Below are 14710 nucleotides of genomic sequence, written 5' to 3' on the forward strand. Positions count from 1 at the left end.
TACTAGAAAAATATATTTGCAAAATACGCAAAGGACTAGTATCCAGAATATATAAAACACCTTCAATAAATCAATCACTAAAGAGCATCTTTCTGAAAAGAATATCCAAAGAACCAATAAACATATAAAAAGATGTTCATTTGAGAAATGTCTGTTCATATCCTTTGCCCACTTTTTGATGGGGTTGTTTGTTTTTTTCTTGTAAATTTGTTTGAGTTCTTTGTAGGTTCTGGATATTAGCCCTTTGTCAGATGAGTAGATTGCAAAAATTTTCTCCCATTCTGTGACAGACTGGATTAAGAAAATGTGGCACATATACACCATGGAATACTATGCAGCCATAAAAAAGGATGAGTTTGGGTCCTTTGTAGGGACATGGATGCAGCTGGAAACCATCATTCTTAGCAAACTATCACAAGAACAGAAAACCAAACACCGCTGTTCTCACTCATAGGTGGGAACTGAACAATGGGATCACTTGGACTCGGGAAGGGGAGCATCACACACCGGGGCCTATCATGGGGCGGGGGATGGGGGAGGGATTGCATTGGGAGTTATACCTGATGTAAATGACAAGTTGATGGGTGCTGACGAGTTGATGGGTGCAGCACAGCAACATGGCACAAGTATACATATGTAACAAACCTGCACGTTATGCACATGTACCCTAGAACTTAAAGTATAATAATAAAAAATAATTAAAAAAAAAAAAAGATGTTCACAAAATGTTCACAAAATATGCAAAGGACTAGTATCCAGAATATATAAAACTCCTTCAATAAACCAATCATTAAAAGATTAACGCAATAAAAAGTGAGTTAGGCCGAGCGCGGTGGCTCACGCCTGTAATCCCAGCACTTTGGGAGGCCGAGGTGGGTGGATCACGAGGTCAGGAGATTGAGACCATCTTGGCTAACACGGTGAAACCCTGTCTCTACTAAAAATACAAAAAATTAGCCGGGCGTGGTGGCGGGCTCCTGTAGTCCCAGCTACTCGGGAGGGAGGCTGAGGCAGGTAAATGGCGTGAACCCAAGAGGCGGAGGTTGCAGTGAGCCGAGATAGCGCCACTGCACTCCAGCCTGGGTGACAGAGCGAGACTCCGATAAAAAAAAAAAAAAAAGTGAGTTCAAGACTAAAACAGCCTCTTTCTAAAAAGAATATCCAAAGAATCAGTAAACATATAAAAAGATGTTCAACTTAGTCATATGAGGAATATAAATTAAAACCAAATAAGATATATACCTTACAGAATGTCTAAAACGAAAATGAATAATGTATTGGTGTGGATCTAGGTGAGATATACACACTGTTGATAAGAATCAAAATTGTACAAACACTTTGGAATGCTATTTGGTAGTACCTATTAAAGTTAAAAATAAGCATGCTTATTTGCATGATCTAGCATTTCCACTTCTAGAAATGCATCCCACAGAAATGCAGACATACGCACACCAAAAACCATGTGTTAAGAATATCTGTAGCCATATTATTTATGACAGCCCCAAACATCCCCAAAGTCTATGAAAAATAAAGTGAACTTATAAATTGTGGTATATTTACAACGATATGAATAAATTGAACTAATATTGCCAGGTACAAAACAATAATACTAAAATAACCCAAAATGAGAGAAGGTAATCTATGGTGGTGGAAATTAGATAATGATTACCTGTGGGAAGAAGAAAGATCAAACTGATGGGGAGGTGGAGGATAGATACGAATGAGGCTTCTGGGGTGCTGGTAATATTTTATTTTGAGACTTAGGTGGTGATTACAGGGGGTACTTATTCTGTGATAACTCATCTAGCTATATACTTCTTTGTATTTTTTTGTATATATGTTGTACATCAGTAAAAAAGTTTATTTTTAAGAAGTGCATGGAAGTAATTTGACTTCAGTTGTTATTTAAATAATTCCACACAATTCTGCCATTCAAGGCTCACTTGCCAATATGGTTGTGTTTGCAGTGCTGAAAGAACTACCGAAAATGAGAAGGTCCCTAGAGTTTGACCTGAGACCACTTGGGACTGTTTGACCTTCAGAGGGAAGGTAATGGTTAGCTATCAAATTAACATCTGTATTTTAAACATTAACATATAAATTACGCAATATGGCTTAATGACTTTCCTAAATCAAATGGCATGCAATGGCTTGAAAAAGATATGGATGTTGAATCTGTGTAAAATGCAAATTGCTTGACAGTGTTAAAACACATATAATTTTGCTGTGGCATGAAAAATGTCACCATTTCCCAGAACTAAATAGACGAAGGATGTGTGTGATATCAGGGAAATAATTGGGCCCTGGTGGGATTGAGCTATGGACAAGGCAATCAGCCTGCTTCTTAAAATAATTTTCACATCTCCAAGGTAACTTCACATAATCAGTGTTGGTTTTTCCATAGCATGTTTAGCATAGCAAAAGTATAAACAGATTGTTCTGGTTTAAGATGAGACATTTAAAAATCTTAAATTGCCATCTACTTCTTTAGCTACAAAATCAGAAATTATTAGAATAAAAAGACTGACTTCAGTGGCTACACATCACTGTTTGGGTCAAGTCATACTGCTCAGCATGAAATACAAGGTTCTGCACCATCTGGTTCCTGCAAACTTCTCCATCTTCCCACCTTCCTCTCTTCCCACTTGATCCTCTCCTAACCCATTTTATAGCCTAGCAGTTGCTAACTACTTTTAGTTCCTGCATATTTGCTCCTCCAAACTTCTAGACTTTGTGCATGCTCTTAACTTTCTGGACTGAAAAGCCCTTCCCTAATTATCTCCCTGGAAAATTCCCATTCATCCTTCAAAAACCACTTCAGTCTCAAAGATTAATCATACTTTATTATGACTGCAAATTTCTATGTTTTCATTATTGATCTTATGACACTGTATTTTCCCTCTCTCCTTTGATATGTAGAATTCCTCAAAGATAGGGATAATATTTTATGAATATCTATATACCTTGTTCCAATATCTGGAGCATAGAAAATGTTCAAGAAACAGGAAATGGAAAAATTTGCTGTATCACAAGCAAGTTGCTAAATAAGAAATTCAAATGGCCACCAAGAATATTTAAAATTCTCCAATTTCATTATTATTGAAACAACTGAAAGCTGAAATAATCATATACATTATTTTGTTCCTTAAAGTTCCTTTAAAAGTTTAATTTTTTAAAAAATTATAATTCACAGGCCAATGCACTCAAGGGATATTTGTTATCAAGTGCTTCTTTAACATGTATTAACTTTGACCTATTATGTATGATTAGGTGTCTATTTTCAGGAAACAGTCCAATAATATGGGTCTATATTCAAGCATCAAGATATATTTATAGTGTTATTTATAATAAAGCAAATGAAACTTAAGCAAGGGCCCAATGGTAAGAGGATATTTACATAATGATGACACTTCTTTACAATGGAACATTGTGCTTTGCAGAGTGTTTAATGACATGGGAAAAGGCTTGTAATATACAATCACCCTAAAAGGTAGGCTACCAAATACATATTATATATAGCATTAATTCAATTCCTTAAAGAAAACTGCCTATTAAAAGGAAAATATACCAAAAATATAGCAATGGTGGCTCTAGGGAGGAAATATTGTTTCTGTTTCCTAGAGAAAGAGAGAAATTATCTAATAGTCTAGTCATCAGGAGAAAAACTGATCTCCCTGTACCCTCAATTGTGCTTTCTTGTGTATAAGTCAAAAACACAAAACAAAACTCTTTTTTATTCAAGTAAACTCTAGATGGGACATGGCTGATTATAAATAATTTTGAAATTAAAAAAAAAATTTAACTAGTTTTATATTACTCTCCAGTGACTGGATAACTAAAATTTGTTGCTAAAAGGTGAAGCATTTCCAAGAGAAAGGAAGAAAGGGAATCCTCAAATGTTTCTTACAAATTAGAACTGGGCAGTGGGCCAAACCCTCTCACATATTTCCTTAGTTAACCACCATGGCAATACTACGGAGAAGATATTATCCACAAGTTGGTGGCTTGTCCAAAGTCACCCTAGTGTGTGACAAAGTTGGATTTTGGTCCCGAAACTATCTGCCAAAGAAATTCACATTTTTTCTATTTGTGATTACTTCTTTAAGCAAAATAACAGTTCCGCACAACCTGCTTTAATGAAGAGATAAAAATTATTTGTATTGATTTATGCAATTTGCTTCAAGTTTTTAATTAAATAAATTAAGTTGGCTCTCAGAATCATAATTTACACAAACAGCAAGAAACAAACACCTTGAAAGCAAAGACAGTGTTATAGGTGTTATGAGTTTTCATCCTGATCCCAGCACCAGGTCAGAAGCAACTGTAGGAGCTCAGTAAGAGCTTGCTGAATTGAATTAATTAGATTCTTCAGCAGGAACTTAAATCTTTCCAAGACCAAGTTATCCCAAATTTCAAATTAGGTCAAACTAAATAAATGAGGTTTCACTGTGTTTCCTCATGTACGCTTTTGTATGCACTTTTCCTAACCTTGAGAGTAGGTTTTATTGTCAAAAGACATGTCTCCCTTAAGATTTCAGTGCAGCTATTAAAACCCCTCTTGTTCTATTTTTCTATTTAAAACCCCATCTATTTCTATTTTTCTGCATTTTTCATAGATCTTTTTCTAGATCTACGAAAAATACATCTTATTTTAGCAGCAAAGATCAAGGGCTATTGCCTTCTGTCTCTTCTAGAAACACTTCATTGATTTTGTGGCCATTACCACAAACACTATCTTGTCAGGGGCCCCCCAGAACTGACCAAGATTTCAAATAAACAATTCTAGATAAATGTGAGCTTTGAGTGAATGCCTCTTTGAATCATTTTTGGGTTCTGTGCTGCTTTTGATGAAGATTATTAAAATTAAAGCACTGCTGAAGATAAGATTTGGTGGCTAAGTTCTCTTCAGAATCATTAGTTACTTCATTTCTCTAGGCAAACAAAGCTTTAAGGAATATTTCTAAATGGGAAAGGGGAAATGGCATGTTTTCAGCTTCCACTCTGAACCAGGCACTGTGCATACATTTATTGCATTTGGAATTACAAAAACTCCTATGAGGTAGACACCCCTTTTCTCACATTGCAGATAAAGAAATAGATTCTGATTGTTAAAACAATCACTCAAGGATTCACAGCTGATAAAAGGTTGAACAGAGTTTCTGAGAGGTTTCTTTGTTCTTAGATACCTTCTCTGCCTCTCCCTGTCCTGCTCTCCATTGCAGGAACTACAATTCCCAGGTTCCTTTGTGGGTTCCAAGGGGTAGGAGGGTTGGGACCTAGAGGAGACTGGAGGCAAGAAGACAAGATAAGCTATTCCTCCCACTTTTTGCTTTGCCTGGGCTAACCTTTCCAGAAGCAGCTCCAGCTCCTTCCTGGCTCCAGGTCTAATTGGTCTAACTATAGTTGTAGCTCCCATTAGATGGTCTCAGCTTCAGGGCTCTGATAACCCACCTCCTTCTTGCCGCATATGCCTAGAAGTTATCTTAGCTCCTTGTTCTTGTTATCTCTGAATTGCCCATACCTGCCTTCTTTTCCATCAGCTCCCTCAGACCTTTCATCAATGGTATAAACAATTTTCTGCATTACAATTATTTAGAATTAAAAATAGATAAGAAAAAAGAAAACACCTTGGCTGGTTTCTCTGTTCTGACAGATCCTGACTGATAAAGATTCAAATACAAGTCTGTTTGATTCTCATGCCTAGGCCTTTCTATTGGTTCATGATCGCACACTGCCGGAAAAATGGTGATAGGTTTTTTAAAGCATGAATGTGTACTCACACTTTAACATATGACAAGAATTTCTGTCTCTGACTCCAGTTCATGTGTCCCCTAACTACATGGTGTCTCGTCACTTGATGCATTTCTTTCCTTCTTCTTTTTCTTTTTTTTTTTTTTTGAACTGGAAACTATTATTAATAGAGCTATGTTCAAAATATGTTTGTGTATAAGTTAGTTCCTGTGGCGTGGGCTAAATTTTGGCAGAGAAGCATAGCAGTTCAAAATGTATGCCATAAAATCATGGATTTTAATGTTTTATTAAGATTCATTTCCCATTGGCCACCAGTCCTATATTTGTCATACTGTCAGCTGCTGAACCTGAAGCTTTTGCTACGCATTGTGAAAAAGAAGACGACTCAACATTCATAATTGTCTGACCCACACGCAGTCTAAAACTATTTTCTCCAAGCTATAGAAAACTTTCAGGTATGTAAAGCTGCTCCAGTTTCCTGAAACAGATGGGATATTATAACCAACTTGTTAAATAAGCTGGACTCATGGGGGTGCCAGTAAAAACCAACCTTATTTTCCCCCTTTTCCTTCAAAATCACTCACCAGTCTGATTGTTCCCCACTCTTAAGACAATATGTCCTGCAAGTTCCATAGCTTTTTTAGTTACTCTTTTATGATAGAAAGATGCTTCCTTTACTTTTGTACTAAAAAGCCCAATCCACTCCATTCTAATCATCACAAAAATGTTTCCATTAATTAACTTAACACCTATTTACCTGTCAGTATTGTAGGTTCTGCTGTTGCAGTAGTAAATAAATCAGACATAAAACCTTACTTTCATGAAGTTCAAGTTCTGGTGGGGAAATGGCAAATCTGACAAGTAAGCAAAATAGAGTATTAGTGATAAGTGCTCAGGGGACTGGATTTTAGATACGTTGAGGAGGAAAGACTTCATTGAGAAGGGGACCTTTCAAAGTTTATAATACTTCACTCTCAGTGGATGACCTCATTTTCTATTTTCCTGAGGAAATTGAAGCAGCCAGAAGATAACTTCTACAAGTTTCTGCCACTACGTCTACCTATCAACATCTGTGCCACATACTCTGCCTTCTCTCCTGTGAATTTCGAAAAACTCTCCACACTCTTAAATAAATCCAACCCCTCCACTTTTGTGCCAGATCTAATCGCCTCTTGGTTACTCAAAAAGATTACTTCAGTCACTATCCTCTTTCTTTCCTGTGTCATCAATTTTCTCTTGCTCAGTAGCATGTAAACATCTCTTACCTTAAAAATCCTCCTGGAGTTCACTTCTATCTCCAGCATCTACCTTATTTTTCTTTCTTTCTTTTTTTTTTTTTTTTTTTTTTTTTTTTTTGAGACAGAGTCTCACTCTGTCACCCAGCCTGGAGTGCAGTGGCACGATCTCGGGTCACTGCAGCCTCCACCTCCCAGGTTCAAGTGATTCTCCTGCCTCAGCCTCCCTAGTAGCTGGGACTATAGGTGTGTGCCACCACGCCTGGCTAATTTTTGTAATTTTACTGGAGATGGGGTTTCACCATATTGGTCAGGCTGGTCTCGAAATCCTAACCTTAGATGAGCCACCCACCTCGGTCTCTCAAAGTGCTGGGATTACAGGCGTGAGCCACTGCACCTGGCCTTCTTTTTCTTTTAGAGCAAAACTCCTCTCCTTGCCTATATTCTCTACCCTCAACTACTCTCTGCTTCTCTTTACAGCCTTATCAAACCTGGTTTTTGTGCCCACCACTTTACAGAAATGGAAAGGTCACCAATGACCTTCATGTTGTTAAGTATAGTGGTTAGTTTTCCATCCTAATCCTACTTCCCCTTCACCACTATGTCATAGAAGCCATCAGTCAGCCGCCTTGGTGCTCTCCTCACTTGGCTTCCAGGACACGATTCTAGCCTGGGTTTTTCTCCATCTCTCTGAAAGCTCCTTCTCAGTCTTCTCTGTTGTTTTTGTTCATCTTCCCATCCTCTAAACATCGGAAGGCCCCCAGTCTGTCTTTGAACCTCTCCTTTTTTTTCTTTCTATTTTTTCCTTGTGACCTCATCCAACCTCATGGGTTTTGATACCACTAATATTCTAAAGAATTCCAAATATATACTGCCAGCCTTAAATTACATTCATGAATCACCACCTACTCAGTATTTCCACCCAGATATCTCTAACATAACATGTCAATATCAGAGGTCCCTCACCTCTCACAAAATGTTCCTGTTAAAGTTTTTCTTCCTTCCAACTACAGGACTTTTCCAAGATTGAGCTAGACAAGGAGGAGTGGGAAGATGGCAGAAAAAATCTTCCTCAACCATCATGTACAACATTTGGTACAACATTTTATGATGCATTTTCAAAAAGAAAATCATCAGAGGGTAGAAGATGAAAAACAGAGAAACCAGTAAAGAGGTTATTTCAGTAACTTATGTGAGGAACTAAGGAATATGGGTAGGACAGAAAAAAGTGAACAGGAAGGTGAAGTTTTCAGGCAGTAAATTAGCTGGGACTTGGTGATTAATTGGATGTAAAGAATGAAGGAGTGGGAAATGTCACGATGATTTCATGTCTGACTTAGAAGTCTGGGTGGATATTGGTGACATTGAGATAAGGGACATATGGAAAGTATACAATTTTGGAGAAAGGGGAATAAGAGGCTCAATTTCAGTCATACTAAAAGCTCATGCCTACCAGATATTAAGTAGAAACTGGATAAAGTATTCATATAATTTGAGTACAGATGATTTTTTAAATGTGAAATAGAGTATATGAGAATATGCTCATATACTCTAGAGTACTCTTACATACACATAGAGTATGTGAGAAAATTAGTGTGTACACTAATATGGCCAAAGGCCTGAATTTTGCATTGAACCAGACTAAAGAACCAACAAATACAGAGTGCCTTTATTTTCCACTCCTGATGGAAGATACACCCTTAAAACAAAACAATACATGCCATTCTTAAAACGTTGTCTTTATAGGGCTGGGGGGAAAGGAAGTGGGCTGGTTTGTATAATATTCTGTTGTGAAAATGATGTATGGTGGTTTACCCACGGTTATAACTATTGAACACCCATACAAAGTTTCATGCCCCTCTATAATTGACACCTTTGGATAAACCTGACACCTTCTCTTTATAAATTCCATCCACTGCAACCTCATCTTCCCCGACTCCTGACGATAACAGTATGTATTTAGGGCTACATGTCTTCAAGACAACAGCAGTTTTGGGGGTTTTAGGACCAGTGAAACCACAGGGAGGCTGAGCTGGAGACAGTTTTACATGATGAATCATTACCAAAATTGTGAGCTAAATTCTGATTGCAAAACCTTTGTTACTGTGATGTTACAATGATCCAAAAGAACACAGCTGGATTTTCAGATGACAGGTGGAACATTCAATTTCTGGCTAAAGACAACTCAATTTTGCAGTTATAAATTGTGTAAATTTGATGTGGACATCACCGAAAGGGGATATGTGTGGAACCCCACAAGGTTATTATTACAGTGACGTTTTCTGGCAGTAGACTCACTTTTTGATTAGAATTTAGGAACATATGGAAACCCTCTATAGGGGGTCATCCCCAAACAGAAACTTTCTGAAATTTAATTAGCTTAAATTTACTGAAGGTTTGGGTTTTAATTTTATGGTAAACAACAGCAGCATCAAAACCCTCTATAATTTGGCTGCAGCCTCCATTGCCAATCTTAGCTTTGTACTTTCCTTCCTCAAATTCACACTTCACCCAAAGTGTTCTATTTACTGCCCTCTGACCCTGGAGGACATTTTTCTCACCCTGCTCTGTCTTTTCTCCTCTCCTGTGCCTTTTGAAAACCAGCTCAATGTCCAGACTCTTCCATAAAACCCTTCTTGACCTCTATAACTTAAAGTGATTTTTACCTCTTCTGAAATTATATAGCAAATAGTACAAATATGGGAAAGTTTTTTAAACTTGAAGTTTTTAAAGGTTTTTAAACAGTAAGCAAATATTTGAAATATTATGACAACATCTCATAATTGGATTGGAAAGTTTTTTCAGTTGATGAAATTTTATTCACCCTACATTTTTGAGTCTATCAAGACTACCCTCAGCTTTCATGATTTGCTGGAAGAACTCACAGAACCCAGAAAACTGTTATATTCATGGTTGTGGTTTACTGAAGTGAAACGATACAGATACAAATCAGCAAAAGTAAAAGACACATAGGGCAGAGTCCAGAAGAAACCAGGTATGAGAGTCTATTCTTTAACAGTGGTGTAGTATAGACAGTACTTAATTCTCCCAGCAACAATGTATGACCATCTGTGCAATGTATTGCCAAACAGAGAAGCTCACTAGAGACTTAGTATCTGTATTAGGGTTCTCTAGAGGGACAGAACTAATGGGAGATATATATATATAGAGAGAGAGAGAGGCTGAGGAGCAAGGAGAGCCAGTCTGAGTTCCAAAACTGAAGAACTTGGAGTCCAATGTTCGAGGGCAGGAAGCATTCAGCATGGGAGAAAGACGTAGGGTGGGAGGCTAGGCCAGTATTTCTTTTCACATTTTTCTGCCTGCTTATATTCTTTTTCTTTTTCTTCTTTTTTTTTGAAATGGAGAGTCTCGCTCTGTTGCCCAAGCTGGACCGTGGTCTGCAGTGGCGTGATCTCGGCTCACTGCAACCTCCGCCTCCCAGGTTCAAGCAATTCTCTGGCCTCAGCCTCCTGAGTAGCTGGGACTACAGGTGTGTACCGCCATGCCTGGCTAATTTTTGTATTTTTAGTAGATACGGGCTTTCATCATATTGGCCAGGATGGTCTTGATCTCCTGGCCTCATGAGTGCCTGCCTCCACCTCCCAAAGTGCTGGGATTACAGGCGTAAGCCACTGTGCCCAGCCTCTGCCTGCTTATATTCTAGCCTCGCTGGCAGCTAATTAGATTGTGCCCACCAGATTAAAGGTGGGTCTGCCTTTCCCAGGGCACTGACTCAAATGTTAAGTTCCTTAGACAACACCCTCACAGACACAACCAGGATAAATACTTTGTGTCCTTCAGTCCGATCAAGTTGACACTCAGTATTCACCATCACAGTATCAAAGAGATTTTTTTGGTGTGGTCAGTCATGGAGGTATGAAGTGCAGCAGGCAGAGTGTGATAGATAGGTAACAGAGAAGACCTTGTCCCTTCCTATCAGGGCATCAGCATGACCGAGTGCTTCCTGCCCCCCACCAGCAGCCCCAGTGAACACCACAGGATGGAGCATGGCAGCAGATTTACCCAGACCCCCAGCTCTGAAGAGATCAGTCCTACTAAGTTTCCTGGATTGTACTGCACTGGCCAGCCCTCACCTCCCCAAGACATCCTCCATGAGCCTCCTGATATAGTGCCTGATGATGAGAAAGACCATGGGGGAAAAAAAGGAAAATTTAAGAAAAAGGAAAAGAGGACGGAAGGCTATGCAGCCTTTCAGGAAGACAGCTCTGGAGATGAGGCAGAAAGTCCTTCCAAAATGAAGAGGCCCAAGGGAATCCACGTTTTCAAGAAGCCCAGCTTTTCTAAAAAGAAAGAGGAGGATTTTAAAGGAAAAGAGAAACCCAAAGAAGAAAAGCATAAAGAAGAAAAGCACAAAGAAGAAAAACATAAAGAGAAGAAGTCAAAAGACTTGACAGGAGCTGATGTTGCTAAACAGTGGAAGGAAAAGAAGAAAAAGAAAAAGCCAATTCAGGAGCCAGAGGTGCCTCCGATTGATGTTCCAAATCTCAAACCCATTTTTGGAATTCCTTTGGCTGATGCAATAGAGAGGACCATGATGTATGATGGCATTTGGCTGCTGGTCGTTTTCCGTGAATGTACAGATTGCTTAGAGATGTATGGCATGAAATGCGAAGGTATCTACAGAGTATCAGGAATTAAGTCAAAGGTGGATGAGCTAAAAGAAGCCTATGACCAGGAGGAGTCTACCAGCTTGGAAGAATATGAGCCTAACACTGTAGCCAGTTTGCTGAAGCAGTATTTGTGAGAACTTCCAGAGAACTTGCTTTACTAAAGAGCTTATGCTGAGATTTGAAGAAGCTTGTAGGAGGACCACAGAGACTGAGAAAGTTCATGAATACCAGCGTTTACTCAAATAACTGCCAGAATATAACTATCTTCTGATTTCTTGGCTCATTGTGCACATGGACCATGTCATCACAAATGAACTGGAAACAAAAATGAATATACAGAACATTTCTATAGTGCTCAGCCCAACTGTGCAGATCAGCAATGGAGTCCTGCATGTGTTTTTCACACATGTGCAAGAACTCTTTGGAAATGCTGTACTAAAGCAAGTGACAAAACCTCTGCGATGGTCTAACATGGCCACAATGCCCATGCTGCCAGAGACCCAGGCAGGCATCAAGGAGGAGATGAGGAGACAGGGTTTTCTTTTGAATTGTTTATATCAATATCTGCAGGGTGGGAAAAAGGATTTATCTAAAGAAGAAAGATTATGGAAAGTCCAAAGAATTTTGACAGCTCTCAAAAGAAAACTGAGAGAAGTTTAAAGACAGGAGTGTGAAACCAAGATTGCACAAGAGATAGCCAGTCTTTGAAAAGAGGGTGTTTCCAAAGAAGAGATGAATGAAAATTAAGAATTTATAAATATTCTCCTTGCTTGGGAGAATGGGATTCTGACTGAACAGGAGGAGCTCCTGACCATAGAGCAGTTTCTAGGCAGGCAGATTTCCTCAGAAAAAGAAAAGACGTCTGAGGGACGCCTCAGAGTCGAGATTGCTGAAATTCAGTCGCCAGCAGCACGGCTGAAGTGAGACTGAGGAGTACTCCTCCGAGAGCGAGAGATAGAGTGAGGATGAGGAGGAGCTGCAGATTATTCTGGAATATTTACAGAGACAGAACAAAGAGCTGGAAACAAAGAACAATCATTTGAATCAAGCAATTCAAGAGGAGCGCAAGGTCATCATGGAGCTGCACGTGCAGCTCCAGCTGCTCCAGATGCAGGGACCCAAGGCCGAGCAGCAGGTGCAGGAGGACCAGGAGGACCAGGAGCCTGAGTGGCGCGGGGTGCTGTCCAGCTGCTCAGAGATGGTGGCCTCTGGCCAAAAGAGGCTAAACGGCAGCCAAAGGCAGGCAAGGAGCTGGTGAAGCCATCACCCAGCAGGGACAGGAGGGAGACGTCCATCTGAGCAGCCTGCGTGGCTGTCTGGAGTCTGCGAAACTGAAAGGACCTGTGCATCTTACTGTAACCCGGGGGCCAGGCTGGCTTTCTTGCCGTACATTCTGTAAAGGTGTCTTCTCTTCTCAGACTCTTCCTCTGTCACACGTCTGACTCCTTCGCGTCAGGCTCAGGTTCCATAACAGGACGAAGCAGTGGAAGCATTGTGGACTTTAGGGACAGATGAGTTTTCCAGATAGTGTCAGTTTATTTGGAGATTAATTTTCTTTGTTAATTTAAAATAATTGTTTTAACCCTTGAGTGGTTTCTTTTTAAATCAGAAATCTTTATCACAGCAGAATCAGGATCTCTTTCTCATTCAAGGGGGGAACCGCACCAGATCAGCGCTGCACCTGCTGTGGCCGATGCAAGCTGCGCCCTCTGGGATCTCTGGTACCTTCACACTTGCTTGTGCCTTCCACACCTTCTCGGTGCAAATTCCTGTGGGGGAACTGCCTCGTGTTCTCTGACTGGCCAGAGCGGTGCCTGGTGTGTGTTCCCTGGCCCGCCCTCCTGACTCTCTCCTTCTGCAGTTCTGAACCACAGTCAGTAAGCCCGAGTCACCGGGACGGCCTAGTCTGGCCACAGACAGAGGCTGCCTGTGGAGCCTGCCCACCCGCCCCCAGCAACACAGGCCGGTGGGGAAGAGGCCGCCCGTTCCCACCGGTTCCTCACTGCAGGGACCAGCAAAGGCCTTCTCACTGAGTTGGTCAAAGGTAGTCACCTTGGCCTGGTGCATCCACAGAGGATTCACAGAAGATGTTGCTCAAACTAGAAACCTTTTAAACGACTGACCTTCCTTAAAAACAGAATGACTCTGATTGCTTGCTTGGGCTAGAATGTACACGTCTCCTTTTCTGAATAAGCCACATACATGCTTTTAAGCAAAAGTTTGAAATTATCCATATTGTCTCAATGAATCTGCTGGTGCACTCCCAATTGACAAGATTGAGCAATAGAAAAATATTCCTTTCCTTTGAGTGATAGCTGTGATTCACCCCACCCCACTTTCTTGTTTCTGGTCCATCTGACGAGATGGATGCTCTCAGGCTTCTGAGAGGCCGGACCCTGGAGGCAATGTGCTGCAGTCACACTCTGTTGAGTGAATAGCACCACAAGACAGGCCAGGCTCGTGGCTTGGAAGACAAACCCCACATGCACTCAAGGGGGAAAAAACAAACCCCACAGGAAAGCTCTCTCCTCCTCCTCTTAGCTAGTATTTATTTTCAGCGCCTGTTTGATGCAGTTTTTAAACCTCTACCTATTGTACTGCTGTGACTCATTGACCATTGCTTGATTTTTGTACGAATAAAAGCTTTGTTATAGAAATCAGCATACTATTTTTTTTTAATCTGGAAAGAAGATATTCTGGTGACCGAAAGTATGGTTGGGTATCAGATATAAATGCGCAAATGCCTTCTTTCTGTCCTGTCTGTCTCAGTACATTCACTTTACAGCTGCTGGCAATATCGAAGGTGCCTTTTTTGTTTGTATAAACTCTAATTTCTATCAAAGTGTCATGGATTTTTAAAATTAGTATTTCATTACAAATGTCTCAGCATTGGTTAACTAACTTTTTCCAGGACCATTATTGATCAAGCAAATACATTCAACAGCCATTTGGGAAAAAGAAAAAGAAAAAAAATACAGATATTCACCACAAATCTCATTGTTAACATAAACTCTCTGTTGTGGTTCAAGGCCTCCTGTACATAAAGACACTCTTATCAGGCAAGACAGTCTAAAGCCTCAGAGTTTATCTTCC

The 14710-nt window shown here is 40.0% G+C and overlaps 1 pseudogene; it reads left to right on the forward strand.

Annotated features, from left to right (window-relative positions):
* The first annotated feature begins 10669 nt into the window (after window positions 1-10669).
* On the forward strand, window positions 10670-12916 carry LOC116272976 (annotated as a pseudogene).
* Window positions 12917-14710: the final 1794 nt, after the last annotated feature.

The sequence above is a fragment of the Papio anubis genome, unplaced genomic scaffold (genome assembly GCF_008728515.1).
Source record: "Papio anubis isolate 15944 unplaced genomic scaffold, Panubis1.0 scaffold290, whole genome shotgun sequence".
NCBI classification, from domain to species: domain Eukaryota; kingdom Metazoa; phylum Chordata; class Mammalia; order Primates; family Cercopithecidae; genus Papio; species Papio anubis.